Genomic DNA, 15881 nt, shown 5'->3' with positions numbered 1-15881 from the left:
AGGACACACAGCCATGCCATTCAATTTTGCTGTTGTGTAAATTTGGTTTTGTTGGGATCCTCCAAACCAAACTGCTTCACCACCCAGAGATTCAGCCTAGCTCGCCTCCCCTAACTATCTTAACTACCAGTTCTAACCTATCCTAGCTTCTTACCTGTCACCATGATGCACTACCTCCCCTGACCACTAGGTGTCCCCTCGGAGCCACTGATGCCCCAAGGGGAGCTGGTCCTGCCCCGCCCCCCCAGCCATCAGCTCCCCCCCACCCCAGCTCAGTACAGCACCGCATACCCCACCCTACCATATCCCCAGCCACACAGAGCTCCTTTGTGCAGCCCCCGCCCACCCTCTTCCTGTCCAGAGTGGGGCACCTGGCAAGCAGGTCTGTTCCTGAACCGCCCCCCTGCCAGCCCCCTGCCCTGGGTGCCAGGTGTGTGGACGCCACTGCCAGCTCTCACTGGACCGGAGGGTCACCCCACTGGCAGCCCTCCCTTCCTCCCTCCGAGGTCACCCAGGGACTGAGCTTCCCGCCCACTCCACCCCCATCCCCTCCTGCCCTTGGCCCTTCCAGACTCCTGTCCTTGTCTTTCCTTCGGTCTCCCAGAGGACTCCCTCCTCCAGCACCACTAGCACCTCCTCCCACCTCTCTCCCACCCCCGCCCACGTCCCTCCCCAGAGAGAGCCAGTTCTGCCCCGCCCCTTGCTGCCGACCAGGTCGGAAGAACTCCTCCTCCTGGAAAGTCACTGTTGGAAAGGAAGTGACTTCAGCAGTTTGGCCACAAGGCTGGGCACTGCTGAGCCCAGCTCAGCTCAAGTCCTGCCCAGCCCACCTCCAAAGCACAATGGAAGCCATGTGCTCACGCCACCTCACCTAGCACTGCGGACCCTAAGTACACACCAAACCCACCCAAGGGTATCTGAGTCTTGACCACACACCTCTCCAGAGGCACCCTGGGTGGTAAAAACAACCCGGTAGACCCACACCTGCACAGGACCCACATCCAGTACAGTCACCACCACGGCGCACCGCATGTGAAGGAAGCTCTTAACTATGCCCCCAGCCTAGACCACTTACATAACTCTTGGACACACAGCCTTATGCACTAAAGACAGAGAGCCCCGCACACCTGCTTGCACACAAACTCAGAACCCGTGCACTTACAGGCGCACATCCTCCCATAGCCCTGCCTCCCCACCCTTCCTATCCCTGGAGGCCCAACCCCCATGCAGACCTCAGGAATGCTCCTTTGGAAGTTGGGTGGGGTTCCCAGCAGGCTAAACTGCTAAGGAGCTTCCTGGAGCCTGAGGCTTCGTGTGTCAGTTCAGGGAGTTGCCTCTATAGGGCAGGGCAGCCCCACCTGGCCTCTGTGACTAGGAGCCTGGGTGGGCTAGCCTGGGTCAAGAGAAAGATGGGTCCTATCACTCCCCCGCCCTCTAGCCGGCTGCAGTCACACCTGGACTACCATACCCTCCCAGTACCTCATCCTGGCTTCCTAGCTCTGTTTCCAAAGACTCCTGTAAGGGGTGTCATGGGGGTGGGGGGAATCAGCTGAACATATCAGGCCCTCTGGTTTCCACCTCTGCCCTGAATCCTGGTCAACGTCACAACCCATTTCTCCACCCAGTTCTCTCAGGTCATCAAGGCACAGGGAAGAGTCCTCAGGCTAGAGGGCAGGATTCTGAGAGACTCACTGTCTATCCACAAGTCTCCATTCCCCTTCCTGGATGATGGGAAGGTCGAATAAGCTAGACTTAAAGGCTTCTTGACTTCAAGGGCTTCTCTTGCCTCTCTTTTCTGCCTAGGCTGAGATCCCGAACCGCTGTCCCAGGCCCGCCTCGCTCACAGTTACCTGAGCAGGCTTTGCAGAGGCAAGGCTCAGCAGGAAAGGGCTGTCTCCACCAGCATCAGCTTCTCCAGGGCGGTTTCTGCAGAGGCCCGAGTGGTGCCCCTCACCTGGGACCCTCCGCACACACTCAGCTGGGATGGCTCTGGGGTCCAGGCCGATGAGTAGACAATCGGGCAAGCTCCCATCTGTAGAGGCAAACACAGCACGCCCAAGATAAGCATGGATGCAGGCAGCGGGCAGAAGGCCACCGAGCCAGGAGGGCCCGCTCCGACTTTGTCCCGCTGCAGAACTGAGTACCTCTCCACCCCCTTGCAATTCTTTAAATATTTAATTATTATATTTTGTGTGTTTTGCATGCCCGATGACCACAGGCCAAAGAAGGGGTTGGATCCGCTGGAACTCGAGTTACGGATGGTGGTGAGCCACTATATGGGTACTGTGAATGGAAGCTAGGTCTTAGCAAGAGCAACAAGTGCTCTTAACCTGTGAGCCATCTCTCCATCCCTGAGTCCCTGTGTCTTACAACCCCAGGCTCCTGTCTGGAAGAGGCGTCTTTGCATGTCTAGGTACTCAAATATGTGCACACGCTGCCCACAGGAGAGACAGAGGAGGGAACCATCCCTTGGCAAAATTCCCTCAACCAGTATCCTTTATGCTTCTCCATCTTCTCATCCCTAAAACGGGGAGGTACACCTTACAAAGGAGAGGGGGAGCAAGCCTGAGGGAAGGGGGTGGGGCTTGTGACTGTGCAGGTGTGGGCTGCTGTTCTGAGTGGTAGGATGCTCACTTTCGTGAAGGTGCATATGCAGCTGGCATTTGCCCATCTCCAGCAGCAACTGGTTACACCTCTTGTTTTTTTTAAATCATGGCCTTTCTCACCACTCCCCTGCTTCCCGCCCATTGGCTGGCCCCGTGAGGTCTGCACTGAAGCCTGGGTGTAAGTGTGTGTGTCTAAGGAACAAGCCTCACGGAAGCTTATAGGTTCTGGTTGCCTGCTAGTGTGCACGTGTGAGGCCTTTGCCTGTGTAAATGCACAGCTGTGACTTTCAGTCATGAGTACTTGCACACACCTGTATGAGGACTGCTCGGTCTATTCTGCCTGCTATGCCTCTCTCTATGTGCCAATGTCGGACTGTGCATGTGAGCGGGCTCAGGTGGAGCCCAGAGGCAGAGCACTTGCCTGGCATGCACCAGACCCTGGGTTCCACTCCCAGCACCACAATAAATAAGTTTGCACACACGTGTGGGATCATGTGTTTGATCGGTAATGACTGGTGTATTGCTGAGTCTGGGCCTGTGTCTGCCAGAATCAAGCGTCTTCGGTTATACTTGCTGATGCGGGCACCATCTAAATTTCTATTCTGTTCAGCTCCCTGTGTGTATTTAGCTGAGCCTGTGACAGGTGTGCCCAGCTGTGAGTGTGCCTGTGTGTGTACACACTGTGCCCGTCTCGCTCAATCTCACTGTGTCAGGAGCCAGAGCAGCTCCTGCCTGCCTCCGAGCTCTCTGGATGCGTTTGGCAGCAGGGTGGGGGCGGGCGGGCGGGCGGCTGAGCCTCTGCTGTCCCTGCAGGTTCCCAATCTCCAGGCCTGTGACCGCAGGCGCTGGTGTCACCGCGGATCAGCATCGCCTACCTTCTACCTCTGCCTTCCCTTTCTGTGGGCTTTCGGGGTCGTGGTGTGCCGGCGTGACTGGTCACAGTGTCCCTGCGGGTCTATTTTGCCACGGTCAGCATGTGCGTGCAGGCGTGTCTTTGCATGCGTGGATTTGTGTGACCTTACCACTGTGAGTCTATGCACACCATGTATTTGGGTATGTTGGTGGGGCCCTGGGTTAGTTATCCCATGATGTATCCCCATGATGTATCTGTGCCAGCGTGGCTGGGCGTCAGCGTCAACACATGAGAGGGTCTACGTGCCTGTCAGCACAATGGTGCCTCAGCGTTGGTGTGCTACCTTTGTGAGGTTGTGTTGAGTGCCACTGTTTGTGTGTGGCGTGTGCTGGCTCCCCTCTTCACTCCCTATCTCCTGAGTGCCTGAGTGTGGCTTCTCTCTCTCTCTCTCTCTCCTCTCTCTCTCTCCTCTCTCTCTCTCTCTCTCTCTCTCTCTCTCTCTCTGTAGGAGCCAGACAACTCCCCAAGCCTGGATTAGGGACAATTTATCCACAGGCAGAGAAGAATTCCAACCTGCCAGAGCTTCCTTCTGATCCGTCCCCCCCTTCCCTGTGGTTGGGTGGGCACAGAAATACAGCGTAGCAGCCTTGTGGAGCCCCCCCACCTCCACAGTCCCCCAGAGGCCCAGAAAGGTAGAAAAGGTGGGACTCTGGGTGGCCTGAGCCCCCCAACCCTAGTGACTGACTGGCCCCCATCCAGGACCCCATAGCTCAGCTAATCTTGGCCCTCTTCTCCTACATAGGGTGGGTGGGTGGGTGAGAGAAGAGTCCGTATGGGATCTGCCCGGCCCTCAGGGCTGAGGAGACCTAGGGAGTGGCTGCCCTCAGAGCCTCCATATCCTGATAGTCTCCAGTTGATCAATGCCATCCCCAATAAATAACTAGGGAACATGCAACCGAACCCATTCAGGCTGGAGAGGGGGGCTGTGTGGTGAGGGGATGTGGCAAGGGGGAGCAGGGTTGGGCTGGGACTAAGGCTCCCTTCACGGTGCTCCAGGCGCAAGGCAGAGTCACATGTTTCCCATTAGCTGCTTTGGCCTCCTTGTTCGGGGGTGTTGGCTGGGGGAGATTTGTTCTGGTTGCAGACACCAGCAGAGACCACACAAGAGAGAGAAGGGGGGGGGGCGTTCTCTAGCAAGCACCAGAGGCTGCAGGGAAGAGAGACAGAGAAACAAGGACAGAAGACAGAGGCCGGGCATGAGAAAGGTGAACAGAGACAGTGGGGGGACAGGGACAAGGAGGCAGGCTGGGCTAGGCCCCAGACACAGGACACAGCAGCCCAGGGAGGCAGCCTGAAGATGATGTGGTGGACAGAGCGGGAAAGCGAGGTGAGGGCCTCATAGGCAGGGAAGTGGATGCCCAGGCGGGTGGCGGGCAGGCGGGCGGGCGGGGGCAGCCAGTGCCTGAGCCTCCTGCCTGCTGACCCTCAAGCCTTGGAGATAACAGACCCGAATAGTGCTGACTTGCGGTTCAGAAATCCAATATCCTCCGCGGCGCACTAATCGACTACCTGAGCCCCAGCCCGCGTGAGCTGCCCCGATTAATCCTGCGGCTCCACAGCCTTAATTAGTTTAACAGTTTCAGGGGCAGAAGAGGCAGGCAACAGGGTCCCTGGGCCTGTGGGGACACAGCCCTCATGCAAACCCTGTCTAGAGCACCTCCTCAGTCACACACCTGCGTAGGCCCCAGAGACCCCTTCCCACACCACCTGAAAAACACTGGGTCCTCTCTCCTGGGGCACAGTCCCAAGGGCTGGCACTTGGGTCAGAAGGTAGGTCATGTGACACTAAGACACCCACCTTGTACTGTGCTTCCTTAGTTCCTCTGGCCAGCCTTTTGGGGGCCTTGTGATCTCTATGGGGAAGCTCCACACCACAGGGCAGTATGTTGTCCTTTAGGGTGAGAGACAAGCTCCTAACTCATGGGTCATCCCAACAACATGAGATATCATACATGCCACTCCCCACAACAGCCGGAGAGACAGGTGTTGGTCATTGACGACCTCCCCTACGGGAACAACTAAGCACATTACCTGTTGCTTACTTGAAAGTGTGAGGATGGTCACATCTGATACCCCCAGATGACACAAGATGGGTGTCCAGCTATCACCCCGCACAACACTGTAACTACTACCAGGCACCTCTTACCCAATAATAGGATGTGTGACGTGCAAAAAACCTATTATATACAGTGTCCCGAAACAGCCCCCCCCCCTATGGGACAAAACCTGGTCCTTCTCTGAGCCTCCCCACCCCCACCATCTAGACACCACACCCCCTCTCTGCCTGCTCTGGACAGGTGACAGCCCACCCACATCCCTCCTCCAGCACTGTCGCCAGCCTGGGTGGTGCTGTCTGTCCTCTGCCTGCAGAAGCGTCACAGCTCACAGGGCATGAATGTCACCCCAGCAATGCTAGAACCGGGCACAGCCACACGTTGCCCCAGTGACAAACGCTACTGGCCCCAGGAGGAGGTGGAGGCACACAGGGCTCTGGGTGTGACCTTGCTCCCTGGACACCGGGAGGGGAGGTACTGTGGCCTCCTGCCTGGGTAACCCAGCAGCCAAGCAGCAGTGCTGAGAGACGAGCTGGGGAGGCAACCACCCGGGCACCAGACAACCAGGAAATTTCACCTTCCCAAGCTCCCGTGCTGTTCCTAACGAACTCCAGGAGGGAGCAGGACGGCAGCCTGAGCCCCCCTTGGCTGGGAAGGCTGTCCCTCTTCCTTATAAAGGCCCCCTCTCCAAACTTCAGGCCACAGAACTAGGGATAGGGACAAGGAGGCCAAAGTCCAGGAGCATGACTCACTTGGGGAACAGGCCCAGCCTGCTGGCCAGAGTGGTGAGGGAGGCCAGGAGCCAAGAGGCCCGGGTTCAAGTCTACGCTCCTCCCAAGCCAAGCTGTGTGACCTTGGAGCAGCAGCTCAGCCTCTTTGGCTTAAGGGAGAGAGAAGAGGCCAAGGAAGTGCTGGGGTCAGGAAGCAGCCTTGGAGAAGGGAGGGTGGCGGCGGGCTCCATTCTCTGCTGCTGCTTCCTCAAGGACCCTCCTCTCCTTGCGTCTCAGCCCCCCCATCTATAAAGCTGGCCTCAGAAGATCACGTGGCACATGCAGAACAACGGGAAGGGAGGGGAATAACTAAGGAGCTGGACACCCCCCTAGCTAGACCAGTGTCAGCTGAACCCTGTTTCCCTTGCCTGGCTTCCCACGGGGACTGTTTCTTTATGGCAGCCTGGAGCTGTGGGGTGGGAGTGTTGAGGTGTTGGTGGATAGAGGACAGATTGCCTTAAGCTAAGACCAAGGAATCAGACAGAAGTCTGTCCTCCCCCTCACCTTTACCCTCAACCTCACTTGGACTACCTTAGAACCCTGGATTTGTGCAACAGCTCAAAGGGAGGGAATGGACCACGCGCTATCGCCCTGCTGCCCCCAGGACCCGCAGGAGCACCTGAGATGGCAGTGTTCAAGAGACCCTTCACCGTATGCAAGTCCAGAGAGGGACAGACCTAGCCCGAGGTCACACAGCCGGGCTGCAGCAAAGAACTCTCTTCAGCAACATTCTCAGAGCAGAGTCCTTCTAGCCCCTGGGGGTGGCTAGAGCTAGGGGGCCCTGGGGGACTTAGCAAAAAACGTGGTGACAGATGGCCTGCCGAGGCAGCGGCGATCTGGGCGGCTGGCAGGCATGCTCGCTCCCGCGCAGGGAAGCAGCTAATTTTAGCTGAGGCCTCGATGCCAGCTTTGTTCCCCCCACCCACCCGCCAAGGGGGCCCAGCATGCTTTGCGTGTAACCCGCCCCCCTGGCACCCCCCTACCTGACCCCCTTGGTGAGTAGTGTCCAGACCCAGGGTCCTAGAATTGTCTGCCTGACTAGGCCTCATCATACCAAGAGGCCAGGGTTGGGCCCTAGAGGCCTGGCTCACTACCCTAGGACCGATTTGCCCACGACTCAAAGCTCATTCCTTTCAGGATGACAGGAGGAAGGCCAGAGGCCACTGTCCAGACTGGGGCTGCCAGCTTTGAGGAGAGGTGGGCACCGCCCTCCACTCAGCAGTTAAGGAGACAGGATCCTGATTCCACCAAGACTTCGGTTCTGGTTCTGGGCAGCGGTGCACTTGGTGGTGGTGAGCAGGGCCTTTGCTTGTTCCAGGAACTCAAAGTGCTTTAAAGAAGTATCAGGTCTGGAAACTGAGGCATAGCCTGGGGTAGCCATCATATCAGGAGGAAAGGATCAGTAAGGCCTAGGTACCATACAAGATGGCAGGGCTCTTGTCTAGCCCAGCGCCCGGGACTGCTCCACTTGGGCTGGCGGAAGGATGACCAAATAGGGCATGTTCAACCTCTCAAACTGCAAAGGATTCTTCATCTGGTACCCTATTTTCTAAAGACTGCTCATTTCAAGCCCAGTGGGGCTCTCAGGGCGCAGAGTCCCTACTAGAAAGGGGCATTTCTTTGGGGTGACTCTGAAGGGACAGCCTCAGCTCCCTGGCCAGTGGTTACAAGGGAGATGGCCAAGTAGGAAACAGGGGAGGAATCTCAAAGAAATCTGCATGTTAGAGAATCAGTGAGGACAGAAAGAGGAGGGGGAGATCGAGGCAGAGAGAGGAAGATGTTGGGTGCAAGAAAAACAGCCTAAGGAGAAAGGAGGGAGGGATAGGAAACGGAGCTGGGGAGAGGTAGGGAGAGCATGCCAGGGAAAACAGCAAGAACAAGACTCAGGAAGAGTGTGAAGAGAAGGAGGAAGAAAAAGACAAAGAGAGAGAGAGAGAGGCAGGATGATGCAGAGACAAAGACACACACAGAGGGAGAGAGAGAGAGAGAGAGATGGAGGAGCTTGCCACAGACAGGCCTAGGCACAGCAACCCAAGGAGCAAGAGACGGGGATTGACACACCCAGAGACTAGCGGAGACAGTCAGGAGGGCGAGATACACTCACAGACTGGGGTGGGAAGAAGGGGGAGACACTAAGTGATGGATAGAGTGTGGGGGGAACAGCAGGAGCAGGCAGGGGTGGAGGGAGGGGCGCCCGCAGGAGGGGAGGAGATGTCGCCAGAACTAGGGGGGACGACAGAGGACAGAAATGGAATGTGGGTCTGGGCATGAGGCTCACAGATGCATCGACTCTGGTTTCAGCTGGGGCAGTTGGCTGCTGGGGGGGGGGGGCAGGGCTTTGGAAGGGGGGCTTGTTGCCATGACGGCGGGCACGGCAGGGGCACAGTCTGCTGGCACTTGGAGCTCTGGGCATGGTAGGGGGCTGACTAAGGGGAAAAGGGGTGTGTGTGATGAAGAAGCCTCGCCCCTGCCCTCAGGGCTCTACCAGGAAGTTTCCAGAGAGCAACTGGAAGATGCTGGAGTGGATCAGGGCTCTTGGGCTTTACCCCACCCCAGGGGGGCACCCTTCCCCAGGTCACGTGTGCCATCCGAGGGTTCCACCTGTGTCTCAGGATGTCCCCTGGGGATCTTCCTCCTCTGTCCCCTCCAGTCTGCCTGAAGATCCCACATGCTGTTGTGGCTGCTGCTGCTGCTTGCAGGGAAAGCAAGATTGTGAATTCAGGATCTGTAATCCTAACGCAGAGCCCAGGCCTACCGGGCTCCAGTTGCCAAGGCGACGGTGGGTCAGAGGGCAGCGCAGGGCGCCCGCTCCTCCAAGTCAGAATCCCAATTGTTAAAGCCCAAGAATAAACAGCTGAAGCGGCCGTGGGGGGGCCGGGAGGGGGGGGCTGAGGTCTGCACGGGCTCAGTGTGGTGTTGTCAAGCGAGATGTCACTAATTGTCTGAAGGAACGGGCTGAGGCAGCTCTTAACTGCTTGCGTGCCACCCGAGACACCTTGGCTGCTTGGCCTCATCCCTGGGGCTTCCTTCCCAGCATTCCACTAGGCCAGCCTGTGGGTGTGTGTAGGGGGAAGAGCGCTGGGCCAGCATAATCTCTGCCTCCTTTCCACTGAACCCCCACATACTTGGGCTCCCAACACTCCTCTTTGCCCAACTTGGAACCTCCCACCTGCAAGCTAAATCTTTATGTCCCCAGAACCAGTAACCCCCCAGTCACTGGGCTCACGATATTTCGTGAAGTCCAGCACTGCTGCTTCCGGCGGCCTGTGAATGCTCTTAGCTTCCCCCAATCACCTCTTCTTCCCCTAAGTCAGAGGGTCTGGTACGGATGTGCGGGAGGCAAAGACAGACAGACCTGGTGCTCTCCTGCTCTTTGTGCAGAGGGCTGGGGTTGAACAGTTGAACAGTCAGTCTCTCTGGTGTGTGTGGGGGGGGTGCGGCAGCTCCAGCTCTTCTGCCTGTAGTTTCTCCCTCCCCAGTCACACTCGGAGCCAGAGGTGTGAGGCGAGCCAAGAGCCTGGCTTCTAGCTTTTCTGTTTTGCTTGCTGTGTGGCTCTGGACAGTTTTCCTTCCACACAGGCTTGTCGCCTCCTTTGTCCCTCGTGTCTGACTCCTGCCCGCCATGCCTGTAACCCCTGCTCAGGAGTTCCCAACCCTGCTGTGAAAAGGTAAAATCACAAGGAAGGGGCAGCGTCTAGCACACAGTAAACCGCTTCACAGATAGCTGGGGTTGTGAGGACCTTAGCGCCTCCCCCTCTGTAAGCACAGTGCCAAGAGTAAAGGTAATGGGGGTGGGGGGGTGGGGGCGTTTACTGGAGGTGAGGATCGATTCTGGGAAGGTTTTCTGCAGAAAATAGTATCTGGCAAAATGTGGACAGGAACTGGAAAAATCAGAGGCCTCCAGAAGTCTTGTTAAGATTTCAAAGGGGAGCCAGCCCCATGGTCTCAGGATCCCTGTTCAGCCTCTTCCACTGCAGGAGGGGGAGAAGTCTTTGAGGTCTCCCTGCCCCAAAGTCAGCCCAGCCTGCTCCAGCATCTCTTGCTGGCTCCACCCACTGCGCTCCGGGAGCTCAGGGGAGTAGGCAAGGCTCCAGAGGATGGTGGCACCTGGAGCGCCATCTCAAGGAGGGGGTGTGGAGCTGTGGGTATGACTTCAGTCCCTGACCCTCTTTCCTGGGACTTCAGAGCTAGTCTCCCTCTGCCCAGGGTGGGGGAGGGGGGGGCTCAGAGCACCCGCACCCCTTAGATGGATACCTGTGGGCAAAGACGAAGTCCGTGGGCTGGGATCTGGACTTAGAAACAGGGGATCCCCCAGAGAGAGCCCGGCCCAGCCAGCTGGGGGCTGAAAGCGGACAAAAGGCTACTTGTTCTCGAGATGCCTGCGCCTTCTCAAACATACCTACAGGCGGGCGCACTCTGGGGACAGTTACACCCACAGAGGCACCCAGAGCCTGGGATGGAGGGCGGGTTGCAGCAGCTACCCCAGAGGTCAACAACAGGAACAGCCCTCAGCTGAACCAACCCTTGCCTCACACAGAACACCTCGTCATATCCATCTGAGTCAGTTAGACAGCCCCACAGCCTGAGGTGCCTGACTGAGAGACCCAGGCAGTCGCAAAGCTACCCTCCCCTTCAGTCTCTACAGCTTCCCAACCTCTCTCTGGAGTTGGCTTGGCAGCGAGTGAGACTTATTATCCTTTTTATTTATTTTTCTTAAATTCTTGGTAGTGCTTGGAATTGAACCCAGGGCTTCAAGCATGTCGAGTAAGTGCCCTGCTCACATTACTTTTTACCGAGTACCTATTCTGCCTTCCTCTGTGGACAGGTCAACATGCTTAGGTGAAAAGCTTGCTTTAGAGTCATGAGTCTTGATCTCAACACTAAGACAGAGGCAAAGGTCCGAACCAAAGCCAAGCCTGATTTCAGAGCCCAAGTTCTTGCATGTGTTATCTCTGCTTGCCATCACACCATGGTACACCCAGCACCCTACCACATATATGACCAGACGGCAGCGACATGTCTGAAGGGAGGTGTAACTCTCCACCCACACCTCTCCATGCCAGTCTGGCACCAGGCGGGCAACTCTAACTCCTCGGTGTCTATGGTGTCCCTCAGAATTACAGAGGTCTGGAGCATGACTACCTTTTCCAGCAGGGTCACCTCTGACTCCCCTAACCCCAGGATGACAAAGCACCACACACTGGCTGGGGTGCCTGACCCCTTGGGCCTGGACCCTCCCCTAGCCCACTGTCCCTGATGAGAACAAGTCTAAACAAACTCTTTCCTGGGGATGTCAAAGCACCTTTCTGGGGGAGGTGGTGCTGTGATCCTCCAGCCCAGCTAGGGAGAAGGATCAGGTTACTCTTTCCCTGAGCTGTGCCCTGGACTCCTTGGGGTTGACCTTTCACCTCATCCAGGCCTGGACCCAAAGGGGGAGGCCAGGCCTCACCTCCTGTTAACCCTCTGCATTCCTTATTTGATTCCTGGACTCCTGCCAGGGTCTAGTAGGTCTGAAGGAGCCTAGCCAGGCATGCCAACCTTTCTCCCGCCTCCCATCCTATCCGGCTTTCCAAAGAGCCTTAGGGAAGGCACATCCCTGCCCCCGGCCCATGCTGCCCTGCTGGGATCAGATGCCTCGCTCGGCCCAGGCAGCTGAAAATGACCTGGGCTATTTTCGCTCCGGTGTCATGTTGCAACTCCCCCTTGAGCTGGCTGCTGCCCACACCTCTCCAGACCATGGCTCCTACCCTCACTCATCTCTCACCCATAATCACTGACTAACAGGATACAAGGGCTCTTAACTGGCCTAAGCTCTTCATGACTGAGGCCATGGGGAGCCAGTCATGGGCCTGGGCAGAGAACCAGGCTCCCTGAGTTCCCGCCCAGGTCTCTAACAGCCTGCTCTGTACCCTGGATGCCAGAGCCTCTGACCCAGCCAACCTCCCCCAAGCACCAAAAGTCACATTGGAGGCTACCCATAAGTCCCTGGGCCACTCCGCATGTCAGAAACTGCCCCTGCCATGCTCTTCTCTTTGTTCAGAATTGGTATCAGGTCTGTACACCTATGGCACAGACACGTGGGCCTACCTGGAAGGTTTGCGGGTGTATGAAGTGGGAGAGAAGACAGGGAGACTGAAGCCTGGATAGGAGGATTCCGACGTCGGTCCCAGCTGCCCCCTTCCATTCCTATCAACTCAACTCCCTCCAGGCCTCTGCCCCTGCCCTCTCTCTGCCTTAAGCTCCAACCCTCCTGGGAAGGAATGTGACTGGCCAGGTCTGAGCTGACCAAGAGTGGTTACAAGGTGACAGACGCCCCCCACACTCCCATGCCCCCAGCCTAGGGGAGCTCACATACCAAGATGGGGGGGCAGTTTAACCCTTTGCAGTCTGGTTTTCAAGAAGCAAAGATGGGTTCTCTACTTCCTTTGACCAAGGCTATATATAAAACGGCTTCATGGAGGGTAGGTAGGATGTGTTCCTGCAAAACCTCCTTGTCCAATAGGATGGGGGCATCTGTCTGCCTGGCTACTCTTTATTAAGAAATCCCTTGACACCCTGAATGTTTCGTCTCATCTCCCATAATATGGGAAAACAGCCAGTGGTGCTGAGGGCAGAGGGGAGGCTTCATGAACCCCAACCTCGGGAGCCCCTAGTCCGATGGGAGAAATACAACCCAGCCCTGGGGAGAAGACCGGGCACAGAGGCTGGGACAAAGAGCTGCGCGCAACAGGGGCCCTGAGCTGCCTCCCAAGTGAGAGGAAGCCAGCGCGCAGGACAACCAGCCAGGTGGGGTCAGACCGGGCAGGGTTCCCGGAGGCCCCTGGCCTTACACCCCTCCCCCCAGGCTCTGGAATCTCGGGGGTCAGGGCTGAGGGACAGCTCCACCCCCTGCTCCCCTCAGGCTCAGGAATTCCACCCGCAAATGTGGGGGGGGGGGGCGCGCGGCGGCGGCGGCTTCGGACTCTGTCCAAGTTGGGCTCCCACTGGATTGGGAAAGCAGCTCCTCCTCACCCCCACCCCCCGCCCAAGCCCCTAAGGCTGGCCCCCAGCCCTCTTCTCTCCCCCTGCCTGGGCTGGCATGGTGTGTGCCAGGCACTGGCAGAAAACAAACCCGCCGGGGTGGGTTTGCAGGGAGCGGGGTAACCTTGACACAGTTGCAGTAGTCGTTAATGGCAGACACACACGCCGCCTGTTCTGGGGGGACTGTTGCCGTTGCTAGGGAACCGGCAGCCGCGTGAATGGAAATGGGTCAGTAAACCTGGGGAGAGATAGTGTGACACTCGAACCACTGCAGCTGCTCCAGCCCACACCGAAATCCCTCCTCTTCAATATTTATCACTCCCGCCTGGGCCCTCAGCTCCTGCCAGACCCTGCACCAGCCTGGCCCTCGGGCCCCCCCAAGGCCTGATAAGGGTAGGGGGAGGGAAAAAAAAAAAAACGATGGATGGGGTTGCTTATCCACTGTTGGGGTGGGAGGTGAGTCGGGATGGAACTGGTTCTGGAGGAGATTGAACAGGAAGCAGAATCTAATCCCGTGGTGGGGAAGGGGTTAAAAGGTCAATTCACGCCTGTTCCTGACTTAGGCACCGTGGTAAAATTCCTGTGAGTGAGCGGCCTAGAGGCTGCCTGTTACCTGCACCAGCACTAGAAAAGGCAGACTTCCCGCCTCTCTTCACCCAGTTTTGGGGTCTCCCTCTAGGTGGGGACTAGAAGAGAACATGACCAGGACTGATTGGCAGCCTGAAAATTACCAATCAATAGGCCCAGACAGACAGCATCCCAAACGACCAGGGAGGGACTGCCTACTTACAACACAGACCTCCACTGCTACACCTTCCAGATAACTCACTGCTCAGGAAACCTTGACAACAGCCCCACACAGGAACCCTCACAATAGAACATAGCCTGCGAGTCAGAACAGTGTCCTTCAGCTCAACTCCCACCACCAAGGAGACAAACCTAGGCACAGGCTAAACTCTCCTTCCCACGAGGCTGTCCAGCACTGACTCAAAGCCAACTCCTCTACCCTGTTTTCCCTCCTCCCCACTGCCAGCCTCCTTGTCTAGAGCACACCCCAATCCACTGGCGCGCTGTGATGACTCTCGGGCACACATCCACAAGTTAGCAGCCCCATGCCCAGCACCCCATCCCTAGAGGCTGGCTGGTCCCTGACACACACATTCCTTTCCTCTCGAAGCATGCAGCCTCACAGCCCTGCCTGACACAAGCCCTCATTCTTGAGCACAGGCCTCTCTTCAGATACCAGGAACCCTGGGAGTCAGCAACACTGCTCATTTGGGTGACATGCCCCCTCCACCCACCACGATTTCCGTCAGAATCCCTGAAGGGTGTGTTTCAGCAAGGAAGGCACTCTGGCTTTCTGGGGGGGTGGAGGGGGGGGTACCTTGACAGGGATCTCCCAGCCGACTTGGTTCTCTGTGTGCTATCTCCTAGGATACATCAGTCAACACAGGCTTGGAGCCTGTCAGAGCTAGAAGGTGCCTGAGGGAGTCACTAATCCAGCCTCTGTGTCAGGCAGAAAGGAACAGAGACTCTGAGGAGAAATCACCCGCTCAAAGTCACACAGCCTAGCTGCTGGTTGCAGCTTTTTTTTTTCTTTCATTCAGTCCATTTCTGTGAGCCCTCTACGGGCATGAGAGAAACTAGCCAGATTGAAGCATGCCTTCCAACGGGACCTGTTTTACAACCTGCTGCCTACTCCTTACCACAGGCTCCAACACTTTCTGCTTCTGCAGAACAGGCTGCCCCTGTGTGCTGGTCAGAGTGGGCTGTGCTGGGCTTAGTCTAGTCATGGGGCAAGTTCCTGAACTTTGTGTCCGGGATCCCAGGGCACTACCAGAGCCCAAAGAAGCTTTCTCTGTTCCCTCTACCTGTCTTCAAAGCAAAATCCCTTGAGTGCCAAGGCATCCCTGTTTTGTATTATTTAAGTAGATCTCTGCCAGGATGCCTCTAGGATGATGATGAAGTATTCAAGGTATATACAGCCATACATAATACCTGGTGGTGTTGGGGGTTAAATGAAAGCAAGGCTTTGGGCCAGAGGCAAGCACCTTAAGAATCTGGCCTTTCCTAAGTAGTTTTTGCAGAAAGGCAAAGCGGGGTTCACAGAGGTAGGTCTCAAGTTTACAGTTGAATGGCATGTTTTTTTGCTGTTGTTTTGAGGCAGGGTCTCACTGTGTAGCCCTGGCTGGCTTCAAACTTACAGAGATCCACCCGCCTCTGCCTCCCAAGTGCTAGGATTAAAGCCATGCACCATCGGGGCCTATTGAAATGAATCTCGAACCCCTTCCAGTACCCTCGTCTTTCCCAGTGGGCAAGGAAGGCCAAGCAAACCGAAAACAGACCTGGGGAAGGTGGGGGTGGGGAGAGGGTGGGAACAACACAGGCCCAGGTGTACTTCCTGGGCTGAAGTGGAGCCTAGGGGAATTTGAATTTGAATCTGCACATCTGGCCGTGGCGGAGTAAAGTGAGCCAGGAGCCCCAAAGGAAGAATCCCACTGACCTTAAGCCTGCCTGG

At 56.9% G+C, this 15881-nt stretch overlaps 2 protein-coding genes across 4 annotated transcripts in view; one reads left to right on the top strand and one right to left on the bottom strand.

The window, feature by feature from the left end:
* The window catches only part of Sytl1 (synaptotagmin like 1), a 268723-nt gene that overhangs the window by 197253 nt on the left and 55589 nt on the right, over positions 1-15881 (top strand). The window lies entirely within an intron of this gene.
* Ahdc1 (AT-hook DNA binding motif containing 1) overlaps positions 1-15881 on the bottom strand; it is a 66697-nt gene that overhangs the window by 21026 nt on the left and 29790 nt on the right. The window contains exon 3 of the mRNA XM_028888119.2: positions 1851-2032. The gene's annotated coding sequence lies outside the window, so the exon portion shown is untranslated. The remainder of the gene's footprint in view (positions 1-1850; positions 2033-15881) is intronic.

The sequence above is a fragment of the Peromyscus leucopus genome, chromosome 2 (genome assembly GCF_004664715.2).
Source record: "Peromyscus leucopus breed LL Stock chromosome 2, UCI_PerLeu_2.1, whole genome shotgun sequence".
Lineage (NCBI taxonomy): Eukaryota > Metazoa > Chordata > Mammalia > Rodentia > Cricetidae > Peromyscus > Peromyscus leucopus.
The sequence above is the reverse complement of the archived record's forward strand: the minus strand, read 5'-3'. Positions and strand labels throughout refer to the sequence as shown.